The sequence below is a fragment of the Narcine bancroftii genome, chromosome 1 (assembly GCF_036971445.1).
Source record: "Narcine bancroftii isolate sNarBan1 chromosome 1, sNarBan1.hap1, whole genome shotgun sequence".
In the NCBI taxonomy this organism is placed as follows: Eukaryota; Metazoa; Chordata; class Chondrichthyes; order Torpediniformes; family Narcinidae; genus Narcine; species Narcine bancroftii.
In genome coordinates this window covers 405,142,242-405,150,544 of record NC_091469.1, presented here as the reverse complement: position 1 = coordinate 405,150,544, position 8,303 = coordinate 405,142,242, and positions in this window count along the sequence as shown.

Genomic DNA, 8,303 nt, shown 5'->3' with positions numbered 1-8,303 from the left:
TCAGAAAACTGAATGCAAAAGCAAAATGTGACATGCACACCTCTGAGCTACAATGTTTACAGTCTTTAATTGAGGAAGAAGGTGGATATTGGAGCGGCTGATACAAGGGTGTAATTTAAAGCTTGTTACCATGAAGCTGTGGTAATCTTTTTGAGATATATGCATGACACCAGTGACTAACAAAATCCCAGTTATTTTTAACACTACCTGGATTAATCTGAGGTCTTCAGAATAGCTGACCTGAAGTTAATGGAGTCCTTGAGCTGAAGCAGAGAATCTGAATATATCCAGCATTTTTTGTTTTTTTGAGTATTGATGCATTTGATTTTTGTAGTGTTTAATGAGACTGGGCCAGATAAGAGTAACTGACTGAGGAAGATGACAGCAGACAAAGGAGAAAACTACGAAACCTGGAAATTAAGGGGAGTTAGTAAACAGACATTAGTGACACAAGCCTTTATTTAAATCTATTAAAATATTGGAAAATTGAATACCAAATATAAGCTTTGAGATTTGCATAGACGTGAAGTGCAGAAAAACCAAAAAATTATTTGAGTTTGAATTTGAGTAATTTGAAGGTACAGTCTTTCAAGGAAGATGCCTTAATTTGGTACATGACCCTTAATGGATGAATATATATAAAGCCAATAACCATAAGCATAAATTTAATTGAGCAGTTTTCAAAAAGAATGTAACCTTTGTCATTGTTTACTGATTATTATTTACTAAACTGGCTACATATGCATTTAGACCTCAATTTTTGACAATTTATCCTTGATTCCAAGCAAATGGACTTTGGCACTGGATAAAGTATATGTTACATTCTAAATATCGTATTTCATGACAATAATGGAACCTTTATTTAGAAATATTTTCCATTTATTTGGGAAATTTAAAAGATTAGGAAAGCTGATGTTTTATGGGATCACAATACTTTTGTGATCAGCAATTACAACACAATATCTGTAAGGGTAAAATGAAGAAGGAAAAGTGTCAATAAGATGTGATTTTTTTTTAATTGCAGTGTCTAGATAATATTGGGGGATGTTTTGAATGGGAACTGTAGATGAGGCATGATATAATATTTTCTTCAGTGATTTCAGCTGCTGTCTAGTTATGGTTTAGCTGTTTTATTATGGGAAATGTTTTTTTTCTTTCACAAACTTTCTGTATTTGTTTAAAAGTTCTATCTAGATTTTCTTGTGTTGTGTATTTGTTTAAAAGTTCTATCTAGATTTTCTTGTGTTGTATTATTAATCCATATTGCCCAGGACATCTTGCCAAAGCCACTGAATTCTTAAAGTACCTCTACTTGCAGCTTCACTTTACAAAATTGAGTCTCCTGGTTATCTTGAGCTGTAAACAGTAACAAGGTGGTAGCTCAAAAGTTTGCTTCAGAATATACAGACTCATTGAACATCATGATTTCCTCCCCACCCCTCCCTATTCATTTAAGGTTTTTTTCAATCTAGTAGTGTTTCAGTTGATACTTGGTAGAGGCCAAAATTGGGTAGATATTGTAATAGAAGTTGGAAAAAACTAGTCATCTTATCATTGTATGAAATGGATCACAATCAAGTTGTAGGAGATGGCGTCAGGCATCTGTCCTCATCCACAATAAATCTTCCAATAAAGTAAATAATGGAAGCTAAAAATCAAATGCCTTCAGCTAAAATCCCAGAATGAGCATTCAATTGACCTCTTTCTGAACTTTTCAATTTGTTCACTTCAAACAACAATGGAAAGCAAAAGCAATTGCACTGTGCAAAGCACAGAATGCAGCTCCATATTGTGGGTGCTCAGCCATTTAAATTAACTAAGTTAATTAATCGAGAGCAAAATAGTTATTCTCTGTGCACAAGAACTATTTTGACCCACTGTGACAGAATATAGTTATGTTTTTGGGAAATAAATTAGGGCAAGTTATTTTAGTGTAGGTCACACACAAACACTTTAAAACAGACCTTATTTAAAATACTGGAGCTCCACTCATGCTGGACATGTCAGGGCCAACAGTCTGCAGAAGCTTTGGAGAGTGCCCAAGAGACTTCACTAATGGATTGTTGTTTACAAAAAAGGCAACAGATGAAAGAACTTGGAGTCACATTCTGTCTGGAGTAGAACTTGCTGTTCTCGGAGGGTAATGTGGCTTTGCAAGCAGAGAATTCTCTGTCACATCCACATCAAAAATAAAGCAACATGATATAGAACTGAATGGGTTAAGCTGCATCTATAGAGGTAGAAGGTGTTGACTCTTGTGAAGACCCCACATCAGGAGAGGAAAAGACTACCACTACGTGTCAGTATATGGGAGAGATGCTACATTGGCCTGCAGGTGATGTGGGGCCAGATGAGAGGATGATGGGCAGATGGAAGAAAATGGGAGGGGGTTGGGAAAAATGATAAAAGGAAGAAAATGAGGTGGGTGCATGTGGGAGAAAAACTGAAATTGGTGACCTGCATCACCACCTACCTAATGAAATATGAGATCTACCAATTTGTGTCTTCCTCCTCTGAAAACTAATAGTACACAGAAAAGTCAGTGTTGCTCAGGAACAGCAACGAGTGTGTGTGTGTGGAACATGATGCCAAATTAAACTGGGTCTTTGCTGTTTGTCTGTGATACATGTTCTATTCTCTGCGTATGTGTCTTTCCAGAGTCTCTTCAACTACTACTCCTTGCAGTCCATTCCAGGCACCTACCATCTCTTAGTAAAAAAAATAAATCCCTGCATATATCCTTCAAACTGATCTCCCACCCAAGCCCCACATGCACTTTTTATGCATGTCCTATTGAGGTGGAGCAGCTAGGGATTGATCCCAGGGACTCCTTATATGGCCTGTCTCAATTCCTGCCCAATCACACACCTCTGCATTTTGAACAAATGCATACTCATCAATAATCCACTTACCAGCATTAATTTTGGGATCTGCCAGCTTTGGTCCACAGTCAAACACTGAAAGGAAATAATTGAGAGAAGCCCTAAATACCATGAAAACCAACTAAATTCATAACATGATTTTAGTGTAGGAAATCATGGTGAAACATTTCATTGGAAAATTTTTCTTGATTTCTTCAACCATCCAGATTCCTGGGTGATCAATGAACCAAAGGCACTGCCTTTTTGTGCCCTATTATTATTATTTTTATTTTTGTCTAGTAATGTCATAAGATGTTTATAATATGTATGCTTACACTAGGATGTGGCTGCAAAACATTAAATTTCATGACATTTACAACAATAAATTCTGATTCCACAGGATATGGAGATCACTGGCAATGCCAGCAATTATTGCATATCCCTGAGCCCCTGAACAGAGACCACATTAGTGGTCTTGAGTTAAGGCCATATTGGTCAGGTAAGAATGGTAGGTTTTCTTCCCTGAACCAAATGGATTATCAAAGAAACTTTGACATGAATCACTGAGTTAATGGATAGCAGATAGGAAGGCTGACAGGTTTCAGTTAACTTTTGTAACTTTTATTAGGTAAAAACTTTAAACTAGACCAATCCGTCAATCCCTGGTCATCACCAGCACAAACGCATACAAGGTGTCACATGATCTCCCTCTCTTCCCCCCCCCCCCCCCCACCCCATCATGTTCTGATAGAGCAGGATGATGTGGGTCTGAAATAAGAAAATGTTGGAAATGTTCAGTATGACAGGTACTACTTATAGAGAGGGAAACAAAATTAATCTTATTCTCTCTCCATACATGGTTTCTGACCCAATGAATGCCTGCCGAAATATCTAATTTGTACTTTGGTATCTCCCAGAAACTAATCATAATCCACCAGTTTAAAAAAAAAATAAATGAACAGAAAGCTACAATTAGTCATGAAGAGTTTGTGTACTTCATGCAAAATGCTTCACTGGTTTTCCAGTCCCCTCGTTAGCCAATCTCTCAGGATTGATATGATTTGCTTCCATGTAACTTTGTGTGCCATGATTAGAGTGGGTAAAGGAGGGTCAATAGCTAAATGGGTGCGTAGTTTCTAAATCTAGTTCATGGCTGAAATCTTTAATGAATTTTCATTGAATTGTTTAGACATTCATTCCTTTGTTTGCTGTGCAACGGTTTAACAATAACTTGTGTTAACATGCTGCATCTTTGCCAAAAGCATCCAAAATATTCCTTCCTCACTTTGAGCAGTCATGAGATCCCAGATGTCAGTGAGGAAGTTGCTTTTATTCAAGGAGGATTTGAGTGAACCCCTATTGTTTTTTTCTCTTTTAGTAATGGAGCATAGGTTTTGGGAAAATTAAGAAAATCTGCAGATGCTGCAGTTAAGTGTAATACACATATGTTCAGGAGAAACTCAGCAAGTCATTTAGAATCATGTTGGAAGTAAAGGTAACTAACGTTTCAGGCCTGGGCACTTCATCACAGATCATAGTTTTTGGAGTGTGATACTAAGTGTGAGAATAACGGTTTTATCAACAGAGTCTACTGGGTGTAAGCAAGCCTCAATATTGGGACTATTCACCTGGGAGTTTAAACTGATTCCTGCCACCTATCCTCCAGTGAATTTGGAGCAGACACCATGTAATTCCCTGTGCTTTAAGATATCAGTTATATGTAATCCAGGTCTCAGAAGTATATTGGAGGGGTGATAGACTGCAAGTTTTGTGCAGTGTAAGTGGTGGTGAACTTCCTTCTTAAAATCTGGACTCACCTGATATATTGAACTCTCTTTCATGGGTATACTCTGAATTTTTCTTGCTTAAGGGCAATGTACAAGTTGGTAGAGGGTCTGTGACTTGTAGATGTTGAGTGAAAGCCCATCCTCCCATAAGTTTGAGTGAATGAATTTTATAATTGTTTGAAGCTCAACTTCTGAGTATGTGAAAATGGAAACATCATCTGCACACAGCAGATTGAATGAAGTTTGGTTAACTTTGATTTGGGGTATAGTATTCTTACGTTGAATAGTTTCTGATTACTTCAGAAGATTAAAAATTAGAATTGTAATTGGAAAGTAAGTAATTTCCAGGGGATTCTTTTTGGAAGTGAGGCACAGCATTGAAGTCAGAAAGACTGAGAAAAGTGCTGGGATTATAATGTAGCCTGCTTTGCACTGATCTTCATTGAGATTGATTCATTTATATATTGGTCATATGTAATTGTGTATCAAACATAGTTGGATAAGAATTTTATTTTAATATGGTAGAAGCCCCTTCCAGTCCATAAAAACCCATGCCACCTAATTACTCCCAAAGGACCTCCCAAACCCATATGTTTTGAAGGATGGAATGAAACCAGACACCTAGGGAAAATCCATGCTGTCAAGGGCAGAACGTGCAAACTCCACACAGCACCAAATTCGAACCTGGGTTGCTGGCTCTGTAACAGTGTGGCACTAACATGCGACCCATCCCTGTGAGCAACTCAATTTTAGGGGGGATTCAATTGTCTTTTCCACAATTTAGTGAGTGAAATGCTTCAGTGATGTCAATAAAGGCCAAATTCCTTTGGATCAAGTATTTCTCCCAGAAGTGATGGTTGAATTGCACAAGGCTCTGTGGGATTGCGGTCAATAAAGGCCAAATTCCTTTGGGTCAAGTATTTCTCCCAGAAGTGATGGTTGAATTGCACAAGGCTCTGTGGGATTGGGTGGGCCCAGACCTGCTGGAAGTATGCAATGCTATGCTTTGGCAGGCAACATGTTAGTCTCCATGAGGAAGGGCTTCATCACTCTCGTGAAGGAGGCTATCAGGAATTGAGCCCATATCATTGCTAAAAGTTGTCTATAAAATCATGTCCAAGGCTGTTGCCAATTGAATCAAGTCTGCCCTGTGGCAGGTAATCCACCCAGATTAAACCTGCATGGTTCAAGGCAGGAAATCATGACAGGTTCACATTGCTCAGTGATACCATCACCTATATGCAAGAGAGGGGGATGGACACCTGCCTAGTCTGCTTAGCAAGAAGGCTTTTGACTGGATATCACACACCTTCATGATCGATGTGTTCTCCAAAATGATCTTTGGGGAGGAATGCAGAATTGGATTAAACAATTCTATATGGACAGGTGTACTGCATCCAAATCAATGCATGGGAAACATAACTTCCCCATCAAGTCAGGGGTTAGGAAAGGCTGCTGCATAGAGCCATTTGCTGAATCCATCAGGAAGGACCAGGGCATAAGAGGAGTGACGTTGCCAGGCAATGGACACAATCAGGTCAAGGTGTCCTTGTACATGGACGACGTCACCGTCTCCTCTTCAGACATATGATTGGTCTGGAGACTGACCAAGATCTGCAGTCATTTTGAGTCCTCATCGGGTGCCAGAGTAAAGAAGAGAGAGGCAATGTTCTTTGGTATTTGGCCCGATCAGTCCGTCATCCCCTTTCACAGTCAGATCTAACTATGCTGAGGATCTGGTTTGGAAGGGTCGAGGCATGAAACAAGAATTGGTCAGAGTGGATCCTAAATGTCTAGAAGAAATTATGTCTGTGGGCATGGCACTCCCTCTCAATAATGGGAGAGAAACTAGTCATCAATTTCGAGGTGCTCTCAGTACTGCTGTACATGGCGTGTGTGTGGCCCGTTTCCTCCACCTCTGCCATAGTGGTGACTGGAGCAGTTTTCCAATTTGTATGGGGATCCAAAATGAAAAGGGTCTGAAGGATTCCCATGTACGTTGACAGAAAATGGGGGCATGGGCATACCCAATATGGCCCTCATCCTGATGACTACTTTCGTGTGTGGCTGCATCAGGTTGTGCATGGAACCAAACTATGATGGCACCGAGTGCTGCTATGTGCTGATGGTTCTGCATCTCCCAGGTATTATGAAGGTTAGGTCTGGTCCTGTGGCCCTACAATGTCACAGTCAGCTGGACTTTGCCACACCACCTATCCTTGGTAGAAAAGATTTTCCAGACCAACACCTTTGACAACAAGGCTGTCAGGCAGTGGTCAGCACGGGGTGTCTTGCAGAAACTGAGAGATGAGGACTCAATGGACCTGGTGGGCTGGTTCCCTGAGCAGACAGTCTAGGTCATCTGGCAGAAGCTATGGAGGAGGTGCAGAAGAGATTAACCAGGATGTTGTCTGGATTGGAAATAAGCTTTATGAGGCAAGGTTAGGAGAGCTAGGATTAATTGTTGTTTGTCATCTATGTCAATAATCTAGACAAGGCAGTGCTGCCCACCTTCCCCCTAACCCTCTCAATCTGGGGGCAATGGAAAGATCCAAGGGGGAGGTCTGAAAGTTTGTATCTTGGTGACGTGGTTTGGACAGAACACACCAGCCAGATTAGACAGCAGATGCTGTGGGTACTGGTTATCATTGCATTTTCATGTCTGGAAAGTCCAAGGCTCTAGCTTTATATGCATTGCAAGTTATCTTCAGCCTTTAAATTTAAATTATAATATAATAAAGATATGATTTCCTTATTTTTTTTGTGATTTACATGATTTTTATATTTTTTTGCTCAAAAACTAAAGCTTTAGTTTTTTTTTCCTTTATTTTATAAAAGTTATTTCAGTAGATGAGTTTAACATATCAATTCAATTAAATGTTTTTGAGGTATTACAAGCAAAGATTGATGTAATTTGATCTTCTTTGTTTCTGAGTCTTTTTGTGTGTGCTTACTTTTATCCAAATTAATTAATATGTAATTCTCAATTTTGTATTTATCGCTGTATGCTAAACAATAAAAATATTTTGGAAGGAATTTTTGTTTTGCTAGAAATGCTTTGTTTGGTCCTTCTCCTCTGTAGCGGTACACATTATATTAATTTATTTATATTTATGTAACATCAGGCAGCTTTAACTTGTATTTCATGAATGCACATATACATGTTATACATATATAGGTTATGTTGTGTTTCCGGCTACACGTTGTAGTTTTTCTTATGTACCTATGTCTAACCATAACTTCTAGTGTTATTCTTAAATATTTGAATTTTTAGTTTCACATTCGTAATTGTATTTTCCTAGTAATTGCATTGCTATTATATTTCCTTATGTTTCTTTTCTGCTGTGTTTTGTTGTGATTGACATGATTTTTAAAAAGATTTTTTTGCGGAATAAAATATGGCTGCAGCTCAGCAAACAAAAAGGTGTAGGCAATATTGTGTGGAATAGCTGAATTCTCAGCACTAAATAACCAGCACCAACCCATGTGCCTATTGTGTGGAAGAGTCTTCTCAAATGACGCCATGAAACCTTCCTGGCTTCTTGAACATTTGATGAAAATACATGCTGATAAAGCAGACAAAAACTTATATTTTCAGTCACTGAGAAAACTTACAGAAACAGAAAACCATTGGAAATATGTTTGCTCGCACTTC